This window comes from Lathyrus oleraceus, chromosome 2, assembly GCF_024323335.1.
Source record: "Lathyrus oleraceus cultivar Zhongwan6 chromosome 2, CAAS_Psat_ZW6_1.0, whole genome shotgun sequence".
NCBI classification, from domain to species: Eukaryota; Viridiplantae; Streptophyta; class Magnoliopsida; order Fabales; family Fabaceae; genus Lathyrus; species Lathyrus oleraceus.
Genome location: NC_066580.1, coordinates 391,614,731 through 391,638,638, shown reverse-complemented (window position 1 = coordinate 391,638,638; position 23,908 = coordinate 391,614,731). Strand labels below are relative to the sequence as shown.

Sequence of the window (23,908 nt, the reverse complement as noted above, 5' to 3'; positions counted from 1 at the left end):
AAAGCTAAGAAAAAGATCTACACTTTTTGTTCAGAAGTCGAGAGATGAATCAGAATGTAGCAGGGCCAGAAATTTCGTTGAAGCTGCTGCATTATTTTTATATTTTGTTTGGGTTAGTTGTATTGGGCCTGGATCGTACATTTGACCCGGTTGAGTTGTTTAACGGGTTTGGGTGTTTTTACCTAGCGGCAGCCAAAAACAGGGTTACGTTTTTCTGTTCATGGACGATTTTTTGAGAGCTAGCAAGATGACTATGGAGAACTAATCCCTTTTGAATCAACCTGCTGTAATTCAGAATCCGCTTTGAGGTTTTTATTAATTCCAATTTGTTTCCTTTGAATTCTTCTTATAATTCCAATTATTTGCTAATCTAATTGTTGCTATAGGATAGAATCCTTAAATTCGATTGATGAATGATGATCTCGAATCAATTTCGTGTTAACATAGCTTTTATTTTATCACGAACGATCAAGTTGCGTCTGCTTAATTCGCAATAGTTTTTAATTCGTTTGCTTAATTCGGAATTTGGGAATATTACTCGCATAATTTCCTTTACGCTTGTTAATGGTAATTGTAATCGAATAGGAGCAGACCCGTTAGGGATTTGGAATTTTATAAGAATCAATGATAAGTCGGAAGATGATGCAGTAGGTTGGTTCGTGTCAGTTTATTTTATAATCACTTTTAAAAATCACTTTTTCGAATCTAAACCAACCCCCCCCCTTTTTGTTCTATCGGTAGATTAATTAAACAAGAATCCTTGAGAACGATATTTGAGTCAATTTGTCGTTAAACTACATTTTTGAAAAACTACTCGTTTTGATCCGCGTGCGACAGCGGATCAATGACTATTTGTGTTGTCAGTATTATTTATATGTGATTGTTCTATCACATTTTCACCATTATCAGTATCATCTCTAGGTGGTTGTTATACACCGTTGTCAGTATTATCTAACGGTCGTTGTTCTATCATATTTTCACCTATTAAACTTGCTTCTGCGTCCTTTTTAAGAACAATAACAAATTTATCAAGACCACCACGTTGAGATTCAATTAGTTTTTAAACTTTTCATTTTTTTTTTCAATTTTTCATAACCAGATTCATACTTTCTATTTGACATTTTCTTTCGTAAATAATCAAAATAAAAAATTAACTAAATATTAAAGAAATCAAAATAAACTAAACTCTAAAATAAATATAGAAAAGTATAATCGATGAACAGAACGATAGAACCTGGAATTGAAAACAAACATAGATGAAAGACTTTGACGCTCCGTACGCGGGACGTCGAGATATATGCAATTTATAGGTGTTCAGAATCCATACGATGTCAAATTCATAAAGGTTGAGCCGCAAAGACAAAGTTTGATCAATATACAATAGATTTCAAGGGAATGAGAAGAAGAATTTTCTTTATGAACAGAAGATGAGCATATAAAAAAAACATGAAGAATGGAGTCTGGAGAGTGAGAGACGTTACTTAGGGAATTGAGATGGGTTAATAGGGAAATTTTTTTTTGGATAAATAAAATACTTTAAATGACTTTAATTATGATATTGATTAACTTTTAAAAAGATGATATTTATCGACTAATTTTTAAGGAAGAGAGAGATTTCAAATTATTTTATTTTAATCAGTTAAAATTTGTTAATAATTAGTATTAATAAATATTTTGTTTGGGACTTAAAAATATAATTTTATGGGCCTTAGGCTAAATGCCGAATTTGCCTTGTGGCTTGCACGGCCCGAATAGATGTTTAAGGATATATTTAAATATTAAACTAAGGAATTATGAACAAAATGGATAATATGAAATTTTAATTGATGTAAGGATATTTAGGGTATTTCATATTAGTAAGGGAAAAATGGTCTTTTAGAGCTTTTGGAAAAGCATATATGTTTGTTCCTTAGAAAAAAAATCACATTTTATCTTCCACGGGAGTGAAGGATAAATCTATTTTAATGTTTTACTTTGCCGCGTATGTTTGTTGAAGGTGCTATTTGAATTTTTCCATTACGAACATTAAACTAATGTAATAATATGAGAAGTTTTGTTACACTAAATTAATTTAAAAATATTATTCATAAACTATTTGATAAATAAACCTTCTATATATCAACAAAAATAAATAAATATTTCTGGACTACACTTAAGAATTAAAAAATAGTTAAAACTAATATTATTTTAACTTCTTTTTAAGAATTAAAATTTACTAAAAGTTATTTTGTATACTTAAATATTTTAACTTATATTTTATTTATTTTTACCACCATTTCCTTCTGATCGCAGTTGCAGAGAATCAATCTTCTAGCGTAATATATAAGTCATTTAATTTCAATTATATCAATTAAAATTTATTTTGTATTTAATTAATAAAATATGTTATACATGTTATATATATTAAAACATCTTCTCACAAAATATAAATTAGGTTCCTTATAAATTCATATTTTACTAATTCATAATCATCATTCAATGTGACACTAACTAAATCATACATCATAAAACATATTAATTAATCCAAGCATGTAGAATTTCAAGCCAAATGAATATAAAAAACAAATATTTATCATAAACTAATATATTAGAAAATACAAAATATTGATTTTAATCAATCTTTTATAAGTCATTTAATTTCAACTATATCAAATTAAAATTTATTTTATTAATTAAATAAATTATACATTTTATATATTAAAAATACTAAAAAATAACACAAGAAAAATTAAGTTTTATGTATTAAAATAAAAAATGTTTAAAAGGAATTTTCTTTATTAAAATATTTTTTGTTTTGTTTAAAATAAAATTGGAAGAGAAAAATGTTATTATTAGGAGTATAAAGGGATTGTATAAATATTGAATAATGGCCCAAGAAAAGGGATTGAAGTATGTTTGGAGTGAAACATAGGTTATATGTAGGTATGTATAACTATGTCTGAATTAATGTTGTCACCGAAGCATGTGTGTTGGTTTGAGTCTTCAATACGAGTTGAATGTATATAAATACCGACATCAGAGCACACCACACAACGAAGCTGGAATAGCTCAGTTGGTTAGAGCGTGTGGCTGTTAACCACAAGGTCGGAGGTTCAACCCCTCCTTCTAGCGTTTTTTTTTTACCTTTTCTCAATTCATTTTTTACTTCTATAACCCACGCCTCTGCATTATTCATATCTACCCACTCTTCCAACCACATTGAATTTAATACATTTCATAATCACCATTTATTTCTATACATTGCTTCATACACAAATCATTATTACTGCAATACTCTCTATAATATATTTTTATTTCACCAATATTTATGTTTTAACAATTTATAAATATTTTCAAAAATTTTAATTTTGAAATCTGATAAACCAAAACTAAATTATTTAATTTATTCAAAACTAAAAATATACAAAACATTTTAAATGAGTTTTAAATTTTGTAAAAATATCAATAATATTTTTATATAAACTTGCAAATCTAGTATCCTATATAGAAATTATATAAAATATTAATAATTTTATCTCATTATTAAAAAAAAATCCCAATAAATCATGAAGAAATGAACAAACTAATTTATCACACATTTCTAAATATTATTGAAAAAGGAAAAATAGATACTAAGTTGGGGAACCAAACTAGAACTCAATCCAATAGAAAAAATACAATAAAATATCAAGAGAAAAAATTTACAATGATAAAAAAAGAAGATAAAAAAATTTAAAACTATTTTTATATATCTTTAAAAGAGGATAAACAAACTAATTAAATAATAGTATCCATGGATATCCGTAAATATTCACATATATCTCAAAATCTGCGAATATACGCACTAGCACGAGACATGCACGAATATCATATTTATAAAAAGCATAAGCTGCAAGGTAGAACTCAAACATCTACACAATCATCAACATTCATACAACATCATCCTTACATCTATTCCATCAACATACAAAGGCAATCACATATTCATCATTTAGATTATGCAATCAGACTCACGATCTCAACTAGACTCATATACATGTGGTACCATATCATCAATTGGTTCACTCAGGAACCGAGTTCACACTGCTCGAACCCCGAATCCACCTTGCTCGAATTTGGGACAAGTCACCAATCCACCCTGCTCGGATTGTAACTTATCGCTTTCATCAACAACAACGACATAATGAATGCATGTCACAACACGTCAATGCAACAACAACATAATATTTAAAGTCCCTTTCCAACAATGAATAAAATATGCATTGACCCAACGATAATAGTCCGCCTCCCGAACTATCAACCTACCACAACATAATCATAACTCAACAACATAATTCATGCTCATACATCAACACATCATCATGACAACTCACATCAATGAACACAACATCATCATCAAGCATGCACATATCCAACATTCATCAAATAACCCATAAATTCGATTAAAATTATATTTAATCATAAATCATACCAAACATCATTCTAAACAGCAGTTAACAAAGCCTATTAGTGCTCAAAACATCTACAAAAGTAGAAGATTCGAAATTTGTACTTAACATCATCAAAACAAGCAAACTCACGCTCACTGTAGACTCATAACGGGTTACCCGTCACAGTAGTGATGCCCGTCACCAACCCCAAACATCCCGACCTTCATTAAATTGACGACCAGAGTGGAAGACAAGCCTGGGCAGCATTACGCGTTATCCTCACGGTGGTGACGTCCGTCAGCGCCCTGAGAATTTCAGAATTCATCTTCTTTAATGGAGTTAACTGCATAACTCCTATTTCTCACACCATGCATACAAAATCGGTCCAAAACATTTCATACATGTTATATAATCATCAATAACATTTAACATTTCAGTACTTTATCATGGTAAATCATCTCTACACTGATTCATCATCAAGCATGTACAATAGGTCACAAAATTATACACATTTAGCAATATATGATTACACATCACTTAAACATGGAAATTCATATCACAATGCACTACCATGATGTAACTCTGGGCATTAGCTTTCCAATGCTTCAAATTGCGCCTCAATCCTAGTCCCGAAACTCAAGTTATGACCAAAATTGTATTTTGAATAAAGTCTGTCTGGTCGTGACGGGTGGACCGTCACAAAGCTTAAGCATGTCACAAAGCTATACGCAATGACGGTTATCCGATCACAAGGGTGACGCCCGTCACCGCTGCAGAATGCAGAACTGCTGTAAAATGCAGAGTTCTGTGTTTTTTTCACAATTGGAGGCCTTCCAGACCTCCCATTTTGATTTTGCAAAAAAAGAAACGCTCAGAATTCGACACACAATAATTATATAACAATTATACAACAACCAAAACCAATTATACATACCCAACATCAAATAATCATGGAATTTAACATGTTTTGTTCATCAAATTCACAACAACACATGAACAAACTTTCATACCAATTTCATCAACAAGAACACATAATTTTTCATGACAAAATAGTGCACGAATTTTCAAGTAATTCATGGTATAAAAACAAAATTTATATCAATTGTTCATCATACAACACAAATCAACAAAGAGAGAAAATCCTATTAGAGGTTAAGGAATGCTCAACTCTACCCCTCGTGCATATACCAACTATTGAGATAGTTCTTCACCTTTACCTTATATTTTCCAGCAAAACTCTTAAAAGCTCTTTCAATGGATGTTTTTCCTATGCCCTGACCTTTGCCTCTTCCTCTTTCCACCAAATTCTGTTTTTACGTAGAAAAACTCTCATAACTCCTTACTAACCTTTTTATTAGTAACATAATCCTTCTCAATTAGTGACTTCCAACATTACCCTCACTTATCTCCATATTCACCAAAATACCCTTCGTATCTCTAATTTTATTTTAAATAAAAAATACTACTAATACTCCTTATTTTCTATTATTCTATTTTCTGATAATTTACACTTTGTCCCAAAACTCTATATTTTCTATTAAATTAAATAAATCTAATAAAATATCATTATTTTAATTATTAAAATAAACTCTAATAATTTGATCAAACTCTACTAGCCTCTAATTACTCTCCACACTCTCACCTCAAGGTCACACACCATCACTACGTCTATTCATTTAATTAATATTATCCAATAATTATATAAATACACAAAAATCATAATAAATTAAATAATTCCAATAAATTAAAATTTGGGGTGTTACAACTCTCCCCCACTTAAAGAATTTTCACCCCTCGAAAATTACCTTAAGTAAATAGATTTAGATACGACTCCCTCATCTGTTTCTTAAGCTCCCACGTCACGCTCCCACCAGCTGCCCCCCCCCCCCCCCCCCCCAAGCTACCTTCATTAAGGTAATCTCTTTACCATACTGTCATACCCTAATTTTTAACCCTAAGATCCCACATATCATTTGCATCCTTGCATACAAACAAGGTTACATCTTGGCTCTCTCTCTCATCTTTGGGTTTGCCTTTTACAGAGATCATCAATCACCTCTTTGTTGGTGTTTTACCTTTGTGTTTATATGTTCATTACTTATCTAAACACTAATCAAAATATCAAAAATATGTCTTATTTTCTTTAAATTTATTGTGCAAGGTAGGGCTTTTCATCAAGAGCATCAAACATTGGTTCATAAGCTAGGGTTAATGTTGATTACTCAAGTCAAAGTGTGCTCAATCATTGATTCTCAAGGGTCTATCTCTCAAAACATGATCTCTAAGGTCCTCAATCACCTTTCAATCTCATTTTGATCAAGAGTACCTCAAAGTTTTGTTGCTTATTTCTCAAGAGAAATCAAAGGTTCATGTGTTTATTTCCATACCTTCTTCAACAAGTTACTTCAAATTTTGAGAAATTCAATCAAATACATTTAAAGAAACCTTATTTTAAGTTCATATGACCACCTGTGTACCTTGAAATGCAAGAAAAGTCCAAGTACACAAGTTTATTCCAAGAGGTTTGACCAAAAAGTCAACATTTAAAGTCAAAGTTCAAAGGATCACAACTCCTCCAGTTCTCAACATTTTTGAATGTTTCTTTTTTCATATGACTCTTCTAAATATCCTCTAAAAGTTCTCTTTACATGACAAGAGCAAATTATGCTTGGAGGATCATCAAAAGTTTGAAGAAATTATAAGTCATTTGTGGACTTAGTGAAATTTGGCCTATTTTCAAGTGACTTTTTCTCAACTTTCAAAGATTATAACTCCTTTAATTTTCAAATTTTGAGGCTAATTATTTTTGTATAATATCATTTGTGATTACCTCTACAAGTTTTCTTCAAGGATCAAAGTCAAAGTATGCTTGGAAGACTATGGAATTCTTTAAGACATTACAGATCATTTTCAACCATTTGGGACTTAGAATTTTCTAAGTTACATTACCAGATTTTTGTTCCAAATTCAACATGCCACAACTTTGTGCTAAAGCATACAAATTCAACCTTTCTTGGCATATTGTGATCTTTGATATGATGTCAACAAATTGCAAGAAGAATGGGATCAAAAAGCCTCATGAGCAAGATGCCCCATTGAGTTGAACATGGTGACTTGGAACTGAAGAAATCACCATGATCCAAATTTTGCACTTCATTAATCTCAGTTACAAGCCAAATTACCATGCGTGTTGGACCTAAACATGTTTAGTCAAGTCTCTAGAAGTTAATTGACTCTTAAAACACGTCATTTGGCTAGTTTTGATGGATTGGAAGTCACGTTTTTCTCACATCATGAGCCAATTTGTTTTGCATGAATTGAGCATCATTCCACACGTATTTGGATCCCAATTCATTCCCTATAAATAGGGGAAGATATTGCATTCATTTCCAAGTTTTTGAGAGACAAATAATCCCTACTTGAGTCTGAAATTTTTCCAGAAAATTGAGTTATTATGTTTTGCTTTCCAGCTTGTTTCAATCCAATTTCTTGATTTCATTAGCACCTTCGGTCTTCTCTGAAGCTTTTGCAGCAATTCCCAAGCTTTGAGACCTTCTGAAGTGCCCTGACCAGATCAAGCTTCATCAAATTATGATCATCATTTGAACAAGATAGTTTTGAGCATCATTTAAACTCAAACAAGTTACCACAATATAGTCTTTCATCAAGCTTCATCAAATTATGATCATCATTTGAACAAGATAGTTTTGAGCATCATTTAAACTCAAACAAGTTACCACAATATAGTCTTTCACTCTCTGATGCTTTCCCCTAACTTATCTGGTGTTGATTGGTCGTGTTCATCATTTACTTTTATTTTTCGTGGCTTGCTTGCTTATGAAACTTCTCTGAAATTCCCCATGCTCGGTTTAGATAAATGAACTTAGAGCATGAGATTGAATTCATGATGAATAGGCGATCACATTGGTGGTAGTCCTATGCTTTGAATTTGCAAAACGATGAAGCTCTGGTGAGGGATCATCGGGGAAGATGACTGGAGTTATCTCAGGTCATATGAATTTGCTTACACGTTGACAATTTGAAATGTTTTGATTGGTCCATTTTGAATTTAATCCCGTGTTTTATTTCGGCTAATTTCCATCGTGCTCCCTAGCCCGAGGATTGTTGGATTTGTCACGTCAATTAATGAGGCCAGATCCAACGCTCCGTGTTTTTTCTGATTTTATTTCTTTTTATTTTTTCATTTTAAATAGAATTTTCTTTTAAAATTCATAATAAATTCATTTTCATCCAAAAAATCCCAAAATAATTTCTAAAATTTTCTTTTTTTTTTCTTCATCTGATTTTTATTTTTCAACATTTTATTTTCTTGATTTTCTATTTTTCTTGAATTTTCTCTTTTCTCCTTTGTTTTAATAGGTTAAAAAAAGTACTTTTAGGCATTTTAAAATTCTGAAAAATTTATTTTATGCTTCTTATTTTATTTCCCTTCCATAATTTTCTTGGCCATTTATTTGGTGTTTTGAAGGGCTTTATGAATTTTCTCTTTTATTTCCCTTTTAAAATTCATTTAAAAAAACATTTTTAATGCATTTTATTTTATTTTCTTTCATTTTATATTTGTTTGACCTTTGTTGACTTCTGTTGGCCTTAGATCATGGTTGTTTTGGTCATAGGTCTCATCAAACTCAATGGATCTTGGGTGTTGATGGGGTGAAAACCCTAATCCACCAAAGTGGATGATTGATTTTGATGATTACTTGATCAAGCCTTTGATCCAATTTGGGTGCGATCTCTCATGTCCTCTTCTTCTTCATCTCTTTCTTTTCCTCTTGATCAATTGAATGGTTTGTGTCTATCTTGTTCATGATGTGTGGATTGGTGCTTGATGAACTTTCATCATTTCAAATCTACCTCCTAATTGATCATGGATCATTTAAGTTACTTTGTATTGATGCATAAGTTTGTCCTAAGTATCATGAAGTATAAATTTATGTAATGGACCACTCTTCTAGCCTTTGTGTTTGATCCATTCTCTTTTCTTTTTTGTGTGACATAACTTTAGGAGAGTGATTTACATATCATTTCTTTAGCATGTATTAACACAAACGTTATTATTGACCAGCCTCGGATATTTAAGGTTTCTACGTAAGTCCAATTACGATTGCTTAACATAGCGCTAAATTTGTCCCGAATCTAAAAGCAAGTCATTTTCCTAAGTGAGATTGTAAGTCTCCTATTCCCCATGGTATTGTGTGAAAAATAATGTTTCCTTTTCACCTAACATAGCTAGTGGCATACTTGTTGATTTTATCTAAGTTGGAGTCCTTCTGATGGTGATGTAGAGGTCCATATTTTCATACTTATGGGTGAATAACTGAGTGTTCTCCAAAAATGACAAATCATCTTTCTATTTTTGATTATTAACACAACTTACTAACATATTATTGTATTAACTTTATTTTAATGTCATTTTATATCATTTACCTTATGCTATTTACTTTATGTTTTTATTTTAGCATCTTATATCATATTGTTTATGTTTATGTTATTTTCTCTTTGTCCACTTGGACCTTTGTTTATGCTTATGCTCTTTTTCCTTTGTCCATTTGGACTTCTTTTTCTTTTAAAGACATTAATAAAGGAAAACCCCTAAAAAATTGGTTCTCTTGATTCATGGACTTTAGGTTACTATCCTTAGCATTGTTGTGGAGTTATGGACTTAGAACTAGGACTTTGACCATTGCTTTGGAAGCCTATGATTTGAGACGTTGGGATTCATCTCGTACCTTTTACTTTGGACTTCTTTTGAAGACTTGGCTTGGTTATCTTGGCTTCATCTGACACATGAATTATTTCTTTGCTTATTTGGCTTGCTTGAGGCTTAATCCAAAGGAGGGAATTTTTGCTTGACTTATGTCATAAAGCTTGCTATCTCTTGGTTAGATCTTTCCTTCCTAGCTTTTACTTTATGCTCTAGGATAGTCTCTTCTTCTCCTCTCCTTCTTTAATTTTCAGAATCTTCTCTCTTTTCCAAAACCTTCTTTTTGTCAAGTGATTTTCAAATCTTTTCTTAAATAAATTCTAATAAATATTAAGCATATTCAAACAAATTTCAAAATGCACAAAATCATTCAAACTATTTTGTGCCCTTTGTGCACTTTTTCTTTTAAAACTTTTTCTCAAAGTTTAGACATGAGTCATTTTCATAGTTGAGATGTAATTCTCCTATCTCCAAGTATTTATGATTTTGTTTTACACCTAAGAGAGATAGTGGTATACTTGTTGATCTTTATCAAAGTTGGAGCCCTTCTCTGTGGTGATGTAAAGTTCTCATACTTGTGGGTGACTAATTGAGTATTCTCCTTAAAATGACAAAATGTATTTTCATTAAAAATGAATCAAAACAAATATATTTGTTATTTTTACCATGAACTATGAGGTTTTGATTCTCCATTGCACTTTGTTGGTACGTAGGCATGAGACTCAGGAAGTCTTGGCAAACACAAAAATTATTAAAAAACATTTCTCTTCTCATCTCCCCAATCATTTGCAAACAACACCATTTTAAAACCGAATGCATATTTTTAAAGAGGTTCCTATGGAGTACTACAGATGTTTAGGGTGCTCATACCTTCCCTTTGCATAGCCAACCCCTGAACCTTTATCTCTCTTTTTATTAGTTTTGTTTTAAAACTTCTTTGGATTTTGTTCGTTCTTTTTCCCTTTCCTTTGGAAATGATAAAAGTGTGGTGGCGACTCTTACTTTGTGAGTTAAGTTAATCAATAGCTTAATCTCAATTTTTTTACCGCTACACATACAACTATTTCACTTCCCGACCCTCTATCTGTATGGGTGATGCCTCAACAATCAGGTTATCTCTCACTTGTACATCATCCACTTGGATCACATGAGACAAATCTAGAATGTATCTCCTAAACGGATACATATGAAAGACATCATGAAGATTAACAAACGATGGTGGGAGAGCAATCTGATATGACACCTCTCCTATCCTCTACAAAATCTGATACGGAGCAACAAAGTGTGGCGTAAGCTTTCAAGACTTCAAAGCTTGACCAACACCAGATATTGGAGTAACTCGCAAAAACACTTGATCCCTTTCTTGGAACTCAAGTGCTTTCCTTCGCTTATCATGATAGCTCTTCTCGCGAATTTGCGAAGCTCTCATTTTCTCTTGGATCACTTTGATCTTCTCTATGGTTTGTTGGACAATCTCTGGTCCAATCACACCACTCTCCCCCGACTCATACCAATATAAAGGTGTCCTACACCTCCTACAATACAATACCTTAAACGATACCATTTCAATGCACGAATGGAAATTATTATTATAGGTAAACTCGATCAACGGTAAAAATTTGTCCCAAGAACTTCCTTGTTCTATCACACAAGCCCTTAACAAGTCTTCTAAGGATTGAATAGTCATCTCCGTCTGATCATCTGTCTGCGGGTGATAAGCAAAACTCAAACGTAGCTTTGTACCCAAAGCCTTCTGCAAACTCTCCCAGAACCTTGACGTAAACCTCAGATCTCTGTCAAACATAATACTAGATGGAATCCCATGAAAAGTGTCAGTCTTCTCAATATACAGCTCTGCTAGCTTCTCTAATGGATAATTAAGTTGAATCGGAATGAAGTGAATTGATTTAGTCGACCTATCCACAATAACCTAAATGGTGTCACAATTCTTCACTTTCTTTGGCAAACCAGACACAAAGTCCATTGAAATATTGTCCCGCTTCCATACAAGAATACTCAACGGTTGCATCAGACTCAATGACTTCTGATGTTCAATCTTTGATTTCTGGAAAGTCAAACACACATACATGAACTCAGCGATTTCTTTCTTCATTCCTGGCCACCAAAACATCTTCCTCAAGTCTTAATACATTTTAGTAGCACCGGGATGAATAATTAAGTTGCTCATATGACCTTCCTCAAGAATACTCTTCTTCAGTTCAGGCACATATGATACACAAACTCTATCTTTAAATCATATCACACCATTCTCATAAATTATGAACTCACCACCTTGACCCTGATTAATCGACACCAATTGGTCAACTAATCCTAAGCCAATCTTCCGACCTCTCTGATCTCTTCCAGAACCCCACAGGTCAGTTTCAACATACCCAACCTTATAATGTTACGAGTCTTTTCACATACCAAACTGAGATATCGAAATTATTCAATCAAATCCAACTCCTAGACCATAAGCATCGACATATGCAATGATTTCCTACTCAAAGTATCAGCTACAACATTGGCTTTACTAGGATGGTAATTCAACTCAAAATCATTGTCCTTCAGAAATTCAAGCCACCTCCTCTACCTCATATTCAACTCTTTTTGATTGAATAGATACTTCAAACTCTTGTGATCATTGAACACCTCAAATATGGAACCAAACAAGTAATGCCTCCAAATCTTAAGTACAAACACAACGGAGAATAATTCCAGATCATGCATATGATAATTTATCTCTTCACATAAAGCATCCCACACATACACTTAACCCTTTCGAGTCAACTGAGACAAATGCATTTTTATCTTCAATGAACCCTTTGTAGTAACCAGCCAAACCTAGAAAACTTCTAATCTTGATAACAGACTTCAGAGTCTCCCATTGCAACACAACATCTATCTTCGATGGATCAACAACAATAACACCACTAGAAATCACATGACCAAGGAAACTCACTTCTCGCAACCAAAATTCACACATGGACAACTTCACATATAACTTCTTCTCTTTCAAGGCCTACAACACAACTCACAGATGCTCCATATGCTCTTCCTCGGGATTTGAATATATCAAGATGTTGTCAATAGACACAACCACAAACTGATCTAAATACGGATGGAATATTCTATTCATGTACTCCATAAATACTCCAGGCACATTAAACACATTGAATGACATTACTAAATACTTGTAATGACCATACCTCATTTTGAATGCAACCTTCAAAATATCTTTTGATTTTACACAAATCTAATGATAACCCGAACACAAATCAATCTTGCTAAACACACATGCACCCACCAACTGATCCATCAAATCATCAATCATTTAAGTGGATACTTGTTCTTGATAGTCACCTTATTAAGTATTCGATAATCAACACATAACCTCATGCTACCATCCTTCTTCTTGACTAGCAACATCAGCGCTTCCCACGGTGAAAGACTCAGTCTGACAAACTTCTTCTCAAGTAACTCTTCCAATTTCTTCTCCAGCTCACTCAACTATGAATCTTACATTCTATAAGGAGCCGTCAATATAGGACCATTACCAGGTACTAAGTATATAACAAACTCTACCTCGCACTCTAGAGGCAAATATTGATATCATCTGGAAACACTTATGGAAAATCGCATACCACTGACAACTCACTAATCACAACTTTATTCTCAACCTTCATCGAAACTAGTAACATAAACACTTCAGAGTCATCCTTCACAAAATCGTTCACTAACTTAGCAGACACAAATAACTCATCACTTGTGTTAAACTATGAAACTGACACTGACTTGTCCAAAGACCAAAACTCTTGCAAACAATGACACGACAGACCAATTCCCCACACCTGAAACATCTCAGAGAAGTAGAAGCTTCTCTCCCATTTGTTTCAATCTCGCTCCTGCCAACCAGCGGTTAGAAAAACAAATAAGTATCGATAGTGTTTCACACACATGTCTGTCATACGGTGAACTGACTTGGGGTATTTTGCTTTTTATCGCAATGTCGCGGATAGCAAGAGTCGCCACCGACTTTTCTTTTATCCAATAAGGAAAGGTGGAAAAGAACAGGAAAGACCTCAATAGATTTTGGGTTCGGGAGGTACATTATACAAAGGGAAGGTATTAGCACCCTTTGTATCCATGGTTATCCATGGGCTCTTAATTGCTGGATCACTTATATTTTTGTCTGAAAAGTGTTGGTGAATTGTTTAAAAATATTTCGAAAAGAGAGTTTAACTTTGTAATGATTCTCGTATGAATGTATACAAAGTATTTATCTCGTTTGATTTTGAAAAACAGTTTAGAAAAATATAACTTGGTAATGATTCTAGTATGAATGTATACCAAGTGGTGATTTTCTAGGACTTGCAAAGTGTGAGGGGTGGAAAATGTTTTAGGTTATGATCCAGTAATTGAGAGTTATACCTTCCTAAGGTCGTTATGGGCATTTCCTATCCTTATGAGGGTAAAACTGTCCTTACTATTGAGAAGTAAGTAGTTTTATCCTTTGGATGTAAAAGGGTCATTGTAGGGTCATCGATAGGTCATTGAAGGCAACAGTTGTAAGGATACCTTAGCATTCGAAGGGACGATCATCATTTAACCGTAGGCTACACCGAAGGGTCATCGAGGGACAAAATCGTATTTTCGAAGGCAACATCCGAGGGACCATGATTTATTTTATGATGATTTAACCGAAGGGTCTTTGCTAAGTGTATCCCTACATTCGCGGGACACGACCGTTATACCGTAATACCGTAGGGCAGCAAAGAGAGGTCCAAGATCACATATTTAAAGGTCGTATTTTACAATCAATTAGGCAATTAGGATGAATCTCCACATTAAAATCAATACATTAAAATCAGCTAAGTAATTGAGGGTGGATCTCCACATTAAAATTAATACATTAAAATTAATTAGGTAATTTAGGGTGAAACTCCACAAAGGGCATCCCACAAATAAAGTGGAATACCTATCTAGCTAGCTTTCCCGGCGATGTGTGAACCTTTGCAAAACTCAACAAACATGTCAGAATACCAAATCAGGGTGCAATCGAGAATTACACCACAAAAGAAACCAGAACAGCAGTAGGGTCAGATAAACAATGCATGGCTATGATAAAAACATGACAGGTGGGCAAAAGTCAGAACAGAAAAGTCGGCTGCTGTCGCGTTCGCTCCTGCTTCGCCTAGCGAAGTCTTAGCGAACACTCGTTGCATGCTCGCTTAGCGATGTGCTAGCGAGCGGCTGCGGATTCCGGTTTTAATAACGATATAATGGCAGCAAGCTTCACACCTTATAGCATTCATTACAGAGATTATGTGGTTAGACATTCATATGTTCATGCATACTTAAATTCATATGTAAAACTTAAGATAGTTTCATAAATTCAATCATGATACCATGTACAAATTAAGAACATAAGGTAGTAATAGCAATGCCAACCTGTTTGTAATCGAATTGTAACCTTGAATTGGCCGATCGGATCGAATTGAGCGGAAGTGACCTTGCTGCCGCCGGCTTTTCCTTCAGGGTTTCCTTTAGGGTTACTCGGAATTCTCAGGGTTAGCCTCCAGGGTTTTCCGTCTGTGAGCGCTAGGGTTTGCTTGCTAGGGTTCTCCTTTCGTCCTTTTTCGTCCTCCCTTTTTCTGACTGGAGTTGTGGTATTTATAATGCCTTTTTTTCATGACCTAATGGGCTCAGAGTGAAGCCCAGAATTTTCTGTTATCTGCCAGCTTCGCTAGGCGAGCGTGTAGCGAACGTTCGCTAGGCGAGCGTGCAGCGAACGTTCGCTAGGCGAAGGATTTGCTCGCCTAGCGAGCAGGCCAGTTTGGGCCATTTTCTAGATTGGGCCACTCGTGAGCTGGGCCTTTGTTCCTTTAAGATCAGTGTCATAAAAATGAGTCGGAGTGCCCTGAAAAATGTCTTGAAATATTAATGGGCAAATTTTGGGGTATGACAGCTGCCCCTGTTCAATATTCTTGAACCGAGAGAGTCAGAATGGTATGTACGCCATTCGTGGTCTGGAGGTGGAAGATTATTGAACACTTAGGATGCCCCAAAAATTTGCACTTGTCAATTAGTTAGTCTTGATGGAGATGGGTTTAAAGATGCCATCTAGGAAGTTTGATGATGAGAGCTTCAGAGTACGTTAGAAGATATCTGAAGTCATGGGTGTCACTGGGTCATACGCTAGACCGTATAGTCAGTCATTCATTAGGCCGTCGACTTTACTGGGGAGTTAGAATGGGTCATACGCCGCTGGGGATAACAGATCAGAATGGATCATACGCTAGATCGTATCTGAGTTGTAGAATGGGCCGTCTGTTAGGCTGTATCTGACGAAAAGTAGTCGTACGCTAGACTACACCTCGGGATGTACCGTACGCTAGGTAGTATCTGAGGAATGAAGATCCGAATGGGTCGTACGCTAGACCGTATTGTTGGAGGAGTAATATGTTGTGCCGAATCAAACTGAGATAAGAATCCGAATGAGTCATACACTGCTGGGGATAAAGGATCAGAATGGATCGTACGCTAGATCGTATCTGAGTTGCGGAACGAGCCGTCCGTTAGGCTGTATCGTTACTGGGGGTGAAGGATCAGAATGGATCGTATGCTAGATCGTATCTGAGTTGTAGACTGAGCCGTCCGTTAGGCTGTACCTGATGATGAAGGGGGTAGTCATACGCCAGACTACACTTCAGAATGTACCGTACGCTAGGTAGCATTTGAGGCCTTGAAGGTCCAAATGGGTCGTATGCTAGACCGTATTGGAGTTGTTGAAGGTCGGAATGGATCGTACGTTAGATCGCATCTGAGTTGAAAGAGTCATATGTTGAGCTGAATCAGAATGAACCGTATGCTAGGCTATATCTGATAGTATTTGTATATGTTGTATTTGCAATAAATGTCTGGGATGGGCTTATAGATGCCATCGTTAGGAGGATGTCAGAATGAATGTTGACATGGAGTATATCTGAAAGATGTAGTTGAATCCTGAACGTAATTGATGAGGATGTCCGTCTGAATGGACCTTTGTTTTGACTGTATCAGGGGAATAATTAACCTGAAAAATAAAGTTAGCTTCATGCCATGTCATGATGCATGAGATGTTTTATGCTTTCGAAAATAACTGCGAACGATGTATGCATGCGTATGCTGTGAAATGATGTAATGAATGAATTATGCATCTGAAAAGTTCTTCCAGAGGACTCTACTGGGGAAAACAAATCTCAATCTTCTGGTTGGGAGATACTGGTATCGATGACCCTTTCTTAGCCGGGGATGCTTGATTTCTGTCTGATGGTAGAAATGTTCAACAGAAGCCTGGCTGGGGGTGGAAGAGATGACCCATTTGTCTAGTAATGCTACTCTCTTCTGGGAATGACTGGCTTTGCTGGGGGATAGGATTTGCAACGGATTCATTGGAAAGCATGATTAGACCTTCTCCTCGATCCTGAAGTCTAGTAGTAATCGCTATTTCTATTTTATGCACGCATTTTTGGTAAACATCGATCATATCCAAATGCATATATTAATTCGAATTAAATCAATGGACGCTTATGCAAACAAAACAGAGAAAGTAAAACAAAAGCATTTTTTTTGAAACTAAAATTATATTGATTTCGAAAGAGGGCCTATAAACAGGCAATTTGTGTACAAGGAGACAGAAATCCTAGTAAGAGGAAATTGTCAAGAAAACAAAGAGAAAGCTATGCCGAAAACGTCCTATTGACTTTAATTCCCCTACTGCCATTATGTCTTCAAGCCTCTCATCTCCTGCTGTCGGATAGAAGTGATTAGCTTGTTCAGTCCTTTGAACTTGGATGAAGCTGTCTGAGAACGGGACATAGTCATACGCTTTGATCCCTAATTTTTGCCTGGACCGCCTTTTCAGGTTTTCAATCCACCAGGATACCCCTTTTTGCCCAAGCCGCCTTTTCAGGTTTTCGACTTGCCGGGTGCACATTTTTTTATGTTTATCCCTAATTTTTGCCCGAACCTTTTTGGTTTGCCGGGATGCCCTTACTTTTTCCTAGGTACGTCGACCTAGCAGGTCTCTTTTATGCGTAGTATTTTTTGACTATGTCTGCGTTCACGGGATGCGGGAAGTCTTCGCCGTCCATTGTAGCTAGTATCATGGCTCCACCAGAGAATACCTTCTTAACTACAAACGGCCCTTCGTACGTGGGAATCCATTTGCCTCTGGGATCACCCTGTGGTAGAATGATACGCTTTATTACCAAATCGCCAATTCGATATACCTGTCTCTTGACTCTTTTGTTAAATGCCTGGGTCATGCGCTTCTGATATATCTGTCCATGACACACAGCCGCAAGTCTCTTCTCATCGATCAAGTTTATCTGGTCGAGTCGAGTCTGAATCCATTCATCTTCATCTAAGCCCGCCTCTTTTATGATTCTTAGAGAGGGAATCTGGACTTCCACTGGTAAAACGGCTTCCATTCGTAGACTAAAGAGAAAGGAGTTGCTCCTGTCGAAGTGCGTACTGAAGTGCGATAACCGTGAAGAGCAAACGGTAACATCTCATGCCAGTCTTTGTACGTCACCGTCATCTTTTGTATGATCTTCTTGATATTCTTATTAGCAGCCTCCACGGCACCGTTCATCTTTGGCCGGTACGGAGAAGAGTTATGGTGTTTTATTTTGAACTGCGTGCAGAGTTCAGTAATCATCTTGTTGTTCAAATTAGTACCATTGTCAGTAATAATTCTTTCAGGGATGCCATATCGACAAATGAGATTATTCTTGATGAATCGTGCCACCACATTCTTGGTGACAGAAGCGAATGAGGCGACCTCTACCCACTTTGTAAAGTAATCAATAGCAACAAGGATGAAACGATGCCCGTTAGAAGCAGTAGGTTTAATCTCTCCAATCATATCAATGCCCCACATTGCAAAGGGCCAAGGTGCTGTCAACACGTTCAATGGAGCAGGAGGCACATGTACTTTATCCGCATATATCTGGCACTTGTGACAGGTTCTGGAGTGATGATGGCAATCAGCTTCCATGGTAGACCAATAATACCCTGATCTCAGAATCTTCTTGGCCATCGTATGCCCACTAGAATGAGTCCCAAAAATACCATCATGTATGTCTTCCATAATCTTTTCTGCTTCCTTTTTATCCACACAGCGAAGCAAAGTCGAATCATGATTACGTTTGTATAACAATCCATTACTCAAAAAGAATTTAGCGGAGAACTTCCTCAGAAATTTTCTGTCAATATAGATGCCTCTTCAGGGTATTCCTGAGTTTCCAAATATCTTTTTACTTCGTGGAACCAAGGTTTCTCCTCTACTCCATCAACGTTAAGTTCATAACAATACGCTGGTTCATCTAACCGTTCAATGGTGATCATGGGAGCTTCGCTGCCCCATCTGACTCTGAACATAGATGACATGGTAGCCAATGCGTCTGCCAACTGATTCTCTTCTCGTGGAATGTGTTCGAATGTAATCTCTTCGAAGTATGGGATTAATGTTAACACCCGCTCTCGATAAGGGATGAGATTCGGATGTTTAGTGCCCCATTCTCCTTTGATCTGACTGACTACTAGGGCCGAGTCTCCATACACCCTCAAAAACTTGATTCTCAGGTCTATAGCAGCCTTAAGTCCCAAAATACATGCTTCATACTCAGCCATATTGTTGGTGCAATCAAAGCATAGTCTGGCAGTGAAGGGCGTATGGCAACCCCGGGGAGATATAATTACAACACCAACACCGTTGCCCAATGCATTAGAAGATCCATCGAAAACCATAGTCCATCGGGATCCAAGTTCGGGTCTTTCATTCGGTCCATGTTCTTCCTGATCAGTAACAAGCATGACATCTTCATCCGGGAACTCAAAATTCATAGATTGGTAATCATTCACCGCTTGATGAGCCAAATGATCGGCTAGCACGCTTCCTTTGATTGCTTTCTGGGTAGTATACTGGATGTCATACTCTGTTAAAATCATCTGCCATCTTGCTATTTTTCCGGAGAGGGCAGGTTTCTCAAATATGTATTTGATAGGATCCATCTTAGAAATCAATAAAGTGGTATGATTCAACATGTATTGTCTTAGTCGGCGAGCAGCCCAGGCCAAAGCACAGCAAGTTTTCTCGAGCAGTGAGTATCTTGTTTCACAGTCGGTAAACTTTTTGCTAAGGTAGTATATGGCATGCTCTTTTCGGCCAGACTCGTCATGTTGTCCCAACACACACCCCATTGAATTTTCTAACACGGTCAAATACATGATTAAAGGTCTTCCTTCAACTGGTGGCATCAGAATGGAGGTTTTTGAAGATACTCCTTGATTTTGTCGAAAGCTTCTTGACATTCATCATTCCATCTCATCTCTTGATTTTTCCTCAGTAGTTTGAAGAGGGGTTTGCAGGTAGCAGTTAAGTGGGAGATAAATCGGGCAATATAATTCAAACGTCCCAAGAAACCTCTGACCTCTTTATCTGTACGGGGAACTGGCATTTCTTGAATAGCCCTCACCTTAGCCGGGTCAACCTCAATCCCTTTACCACTGACAATAAAGCCCAAGAGTTTGCCGGATCTTACTCCAAAGGTGCATTTGTTCGGGTTCAACCTCAACTTGTATTTCTTCAACCTCTCGAACAGTTTGTATAAATGATCGAGATGCTCTCCCTCAGTATGAGATCTGGCTATCATGTCATCCACATACACTTCTATTTCATGATGGATCATATCATGGAACAAAACCACCATAGCACGCTGGTACGTTGCCCCTGCATTCTTTAAACCAAATGGCATTACTTTATAACAGAACGTGCCCCATTGCGTTACAAACGTAGTTTTCTCCATGTCCTCAGGCGCCATCTTAATCTGGTTATAACCTGAGAATCCATCCATGAATGAGAATACCTTGTGTTGAGCGGTGTTATCTACCAGAACATCAATGTGCGGAAGTGGAAAGTCGTCTTTGGGACTCGCTTTATTCAAATCTCTGTAGTCTATACACATTCGCACCTTGCCATCCTTCTTCGGCACTGGTACCACATTAGCAACCCATTGAGGATAAGAAGTAACAGCCAGAAAACCTGCATCAAATTGTTTCATAACCTCGGCTTTGATTTTCTCAGACATTTCAGGACGCATGCGACGAACCTTTTGCTTAACAGGACGACAATCTTCCCTCGTTGGCAGTCGATGTACTACTATATCAGTATCCAGTTCTGGCATGTCGTCATAAGACCAAGCAAAAATCTCTACATAGTCATGTAACATCTGAATCAACCTTCTTTTGACACTGTTTTCCAAGCCTGCTCCTATTTTGACTTCTTTCTTGTCTACTTCGGTACCCAGATTTACAATCTCAACTGACTCCTCGTGCGGCTGTATAGTCCTCTCTTCCTGCAGTAACAGTCTGGCAAGTTCTCCAGGTACTTCACAATCTTCCACACTTCCATCCTCGACTTGGTAGATCGGATTTTCAAAGTCATAATGAACAGTAGTAGAACTATTATCAACAGGATCCAGAGTTGGTATGGATCTGCAATTCGTTACGTGAGTGTGTGTAAGAAAACATAGCTTGTTTGGAAGATGACAGAAAAGACAAAGAGCGCAATATTTGAATGCAAAAAGTCCATTGATTTATTGAATATGAATATGCTTATGAAAATGACAAAACCCTTAACAAATTAGCTATTGTGCCCCGGGCATAGACACAACGCTTGGAGAAGTTCAATTGTAAAAAAAAACAAAAATTTGCAACACCAAAATAGACAATAACAATTACTCCTGACTAAAGGAAATCGGGATAGTGTCTTCAGCCTTCCAATTATTGAGTCCGTCGCCAATTGTTGGGAAAATCCAGCTATCCAGGTCGCAATCGCTGTCAGCGTCTTCTACAGCATTAATTTGACTCTTGGCTACCTTCTCAGAGCTAAACCCCAGGCCAAATTTGTCAGACTTGTACGGTACGTCGATCAGTTGACCCCAGCCAGTACAGCCACCATCTTCAACCACAGCTTGAGCGTCCTTCAGGGAAATCATAGCAGGAGGAGTCCGAATAACCTTGGGCACACCGGAAGTTGGCTTAAGGACAGGATTGGTCGGAGGAACTACTTCAAATGACTGACAAGGAGTCTCAATGAATTCACCATCCATCTCGACGTATCTGAAGGCATGCACACTACTGACAATGTACTCTTCTTCTCCACACACGGTGACAATTTTGCCCTTTGTGGGATACCTCAGCTTTTGATGGAGAGACGAAGCTACAACACCTGACCCATGAATCCAAGGGCGTCCCAGTAAGCAGGAATAGGCAGGACGAATGTTCATTACATGGAAGGTAGTATTGAAGACTTGAGGTCCTATCTTGATAGGGAGGACTACTTCGCCATGGACAACACTCTTCGCACCATCGTAAGCACGTACCACAATGTCACTAGGTTTCAGTTCGATGCTTTTACAGTCCAGCTTATCCAGCACAGTTGTTGGCAGCACATTCAAGGAAGAGCCATTATCGATCAACACATGAGACAAAGTGATTCCCCTACACTCAATGGAGATATGCAGGGCTTTATTGTGATTCTTTCCCGCTGGTGTCAGGTCAGCATCGGAAAAGCCTAGGCCATTGTCAACAGCCAAGTGAGCAACATAATTTTCGAACTGATCGACAGATGTTTCCTGAGGCATATGAGCAGTCTTCAAGAATTTTATCAATGCATTGGCATGAGATTCAGAAGATAACAGCAAGGATAACATCGAGATCTTAGACGGGGTATGCCCCAACTGTTCTACCACATCGAAATCACTCTTGCGGATGATTTTCAGCACTTCTTCCATTTCCTGTTTGGCAACATCTTCGGGAGTAACTTCGACCGGTGTCTCTGACTGAGAAGGATTGACTGGTTCCTTTCCTCGAGTTTCAAGGACAGGAGGTGAGATTTCTGGAGAGAAGATCCTTCCACTTCGAGTAATTTTACTAGTCCCAACGATGCCATTAGGATTAGTAGAATTGTCAATTTGCTTTACGCCATGGACGTAAACATCACCGCCATAATTCCACGGAATAGCTTTGCTTGAGGAATACGGGATCGGGCCAGGTGCAGTAATGATTAGGGGAGCTACCCTGGGCTCAACAGTAATCTTCACAGGCGCCCTAGTAGCGGTAATCTTCACTGGAACTTTGAACCTAGCAATCACAGATATTTCTTCAATAGGGTTTTCCGCCTTAGGAATCTTTTCGAAGAGAACTGTACGATCATCCATCAGCCGTTGAATACCATTCTTCAATTCCCAACAATCATCTGGTTGGAATATACAGAGATTGCAATCTTCAGCACAACCTGGAAATAAACCAGCTTGCAATAAATTCCTCTTTATGATCGGGAGAGGAGATGTTAAGTCCGCCACATTGGAAACGTGATCGTCGTCATCCACGGCATTAACCGTCTTGTCATGATTAGGCATAGGAGCAGTGATGACATTAGGGGTCTCCGGAGGCTCAAACTCAATTTCTCCAACTTCGATCATATCCTGAATCTTATTCTTCAATGACCAGCAATCGTTTGTATCATGCCCGGGGCTATCGGAGTGATATGCACACCTGGCATTAGGGTTATAACGAGAAGAAGTAGTGTTGGGATTCGTAGGAGGATCTCTGAGGGTGATCAAATTTGCCTTTAGCATTCCCTGCAGTGCCTGTGCCAAGGTCATATTGATCCTGGTAAACTGCCTTCTTGGCCTGTCTTGTTTGGGCTGGAAGTTTTGAGATG

The 23,908-nt window shown here is 36.8% G+C and overlaps 1 non-coding gene across 1 annotated transcript; it reads left to right on the top strand.

The window, feature by feature from the left end:
- Positions 1-3,037: 3,037 nt before the first annotated feature.
- On the top strand, positions 3,038-3,111 carry TRNAN-GUU (transfer RNA asparagine (anticodon GUU)). Its single transcript has one exon. It is a non-coding gene; the product is annotated as a tRNA-Asn (tRNA).
- Positions 3,112-23,908: the final 20,797 nt, after the last annotated feature.